Below are 3,046 nucleotides of genomic sequence, written 5' to 3'. Positions count from 1 at the left end.
AAATGCTTAAAAGTAATTTTTATCTACAAAAGAAAGTTATTTACTTGGAATATGTAAACTAAGTTCTTCATGTTCACCCTTGTCAGCCCTTCGTACCTGAGGTTACTATTGCGAGAGCTAGAATTGTTTTCTTTTCCTCCAATAAATGGAACATCTATTGCAGTTTAAATTCCGGTGTAGAAAAGGACAGATATAAAAGCAACTACTTGCAGGTAAAACCAACCGTTCAGGATACGTAAACATCGGACCGTTTGAAATGTTATACATTGTTTATTAAAATCATATATTTGTAAGTATGAAACTGGTGATAAACAGAGCTTGTTTATTAATGGGTGGCTGTTTAATCCTGCAGTTACAGTTATTACCCAAACATTACCACCATACAGGAGAGAGGATTATTATTCGAGAGATAATAACTTGAAGAGGTTTCAGGAAGACACAATACCTGACACCTAAATGTACTCTGTGATTTATAACTTCTAAGTAAAGTCCTGGTTTAAATTCTGAATACTTTCGAATTTGTTTTGTTTTGTTCTGTTTTAAATATGTTTTCAGCAGTGGGTCACTGTTATTCTCATGGGTCTCTAACTTTCCAATTATTTATAGACAAGGACATTATTTCCCTTCACATTTTGCCATTTAAGGTTGCAGCCTGTTTTTTAATTATTTGTTATTTCGGTAAGAGTACAACTGTATGTATGACGCTGAGCGATTATCTTTTATCATCCACATTTTCTTTAACATTTAACACCATGATTTCGCGCTTTTTAGAGCAAGTGACTGAAGTCTCTTACTCTACTCAGGCCTAGACTTCCTCTACTCCCTCTAGGTTAAGAAAACCAAATGTTTCGCTGAGTAGAATTTCAGTGACTCCATATGCTACACAGCTGATGATGATGATCATATGCGCACGCACACACACACACACACACACATATATATATATATATATATATATATATATATATATATATATATATATATATATATATATATATACTGTATATATCACACATTTACAGGTGAAAAATAAGAAACAAGGTCAGGACCTACAACCCGTTTCTTATATTTCACCTGTGGTAATATGTGATAAATGAATCACGTACAAAAAGTGATATTAATTATATATATATATATATATATATATATATATATATATATATATATATATATATATATATATATATATATTTTATATATATATATATTATTATTATTATTATTATTATTATTATTAGGTACTACCTGGCAGTGTGAGGCGACCAACCTTATCCAGAATAAGGCCCTAGGAATCTATAGGTTTACAAAAATGTCTGTAGAGAGAGTTACTATTCCTAAAAGAAGTTGAAACAGTCGTAATATTGAACAGGCGAACAGCCTGAATGAACTCACTACAACATAACTGCATCAAGATATCATCTCAGAATGATAGTCTGAACATGTCTTTGTTCATGGTGTTAACCCAACGATAGATATCCTTAAAACCTTTTTATTATTATTATTATTATTATTATTATTATTATTATTATTATTATTATTATTATTATTATTATTATTATTATTATTGAAAAATACTCATATTAGCATTAGTCTTCAAATGGAGAAACAAATCCACAGTTATGTGAATGTACATATATTTAATGACAAACCTGTGCAGATAACTTTCAGGAATCTGTTCGATTCCCGAAAGATATCTGTACAGATCTATCTTTAAAAATATGTACATTTACATAACTCTGGATTTGTTTCTCCATTATTATTATTATTAATATTATTATTATTATTATTATTATTATTATTATTATTATTATTATTATTATTATTATTATTATTATTATTATTATTTATCGAAAACAACATTTGAAAAAGTAATATACATTTTTATATATACCGAGTGTTATGATCCGCTAAAAATCTTGTAATAAGCCTTAATATAGTTACGTTCTGGGGAAATGAACGTTTATAAATGTAATTAAAACCTATTTGCAGTTAACTTTACCTTCCTATTGGTGGTTTATGTTTATTTTTGTTACTTCTTTTAATTATTGTTTAAATATTAAAAAAATGAAATTTTATTGGTTTTTTTTCTTTTTTTTTTTTTTTTCACTGGTCTCGTGTATTCAGTAGCTTCTACAAGTTGATTTGCGAATTTCGGTTGATTAATTTGAGAACAGATATTTTCATTTTATGAATAACATTGCCTCTTTTTGATATTCTTTCTTTTTCTCTTCCGCTTTCTTCTCTTAATTTGACTTTATAAGACTTCAAAAAGCAAAAGTAAAATTAGTGAGCATACGTAGTAGAAATGTTCATCAATTCTGGCATGAGCGCCGTTTCATCTCTGGTACTGAGTGATTCCTTCTTTTATTATCCTCGGTATACTTATTATCTCACTCTGTGACCAAATGTTTGCCAGAGTTATGCTTTGCATCCTTGCCTTAGTTTTGTCATAGACCATCTTACTTACTCTGGGTTAAGAAAGTCACAACTGTTTTGTGAAGTTAATTTAACATTATGCAGAAGATTGATACTGTGTGATTCCTTGCAGGTAAGAAAGCCTCACTGTCTATTCGAACGAATGCAAGCTCTTTATGAATACCTTCTCCACCTTGAAAATATGGTTGTAAGGAAATGGTATTTTTTAGTACTTATTTTCTTTTTTATTACATTTCTGCTTTCTGACCTCTCAGCATATCCAGTTACCAAGATAAGTTTTTTGTTGTTCACTTGCTTGGCGTTGTGTTAGTAATGGTATGACTTCTTGTTACCAAATAAATTAAAATAAATAGTAACTCTTACATCTAGCCGAATCTTCCTTCATGTGTTTTGCTTTGCAGACGAGGCAGTTTTATATGTAGGTCTTAATAAAAAAGACAGTTTTACCGTTAGGATCAGTGAGACAGATAATATCAGGGACTTGAACGATTTTCATTTTAGTTTTATGCTTGCTTGGCTATTTGTTTACAGAACCTTAACCAACAGGAGACACTTCTCTGCATGTCATCTACAGTACAACTCCATATTGTAGAAGAACAAAGCTTCTCAT

Source organism: Macrobrachium rosenbergii, chromosome 54 (assembly GCF_040412425.1).
Source record: "Macrobrachium rosenbergii isolate ZJJX-2024 chromosome 54, ASM4041242v1, whole genome shotgun sequence".
NCBI lineage: Eukaryota > Metazoa > Arthropoda > Malacostraca > Decapoda > Palaemonidae > Macrobrachium > Macrobrachium rosenbergii.
The sequence above is the reverse complement of the archived record's forward strand: the minus strand, read 5'-3'. Positions refer to the sequence as shown.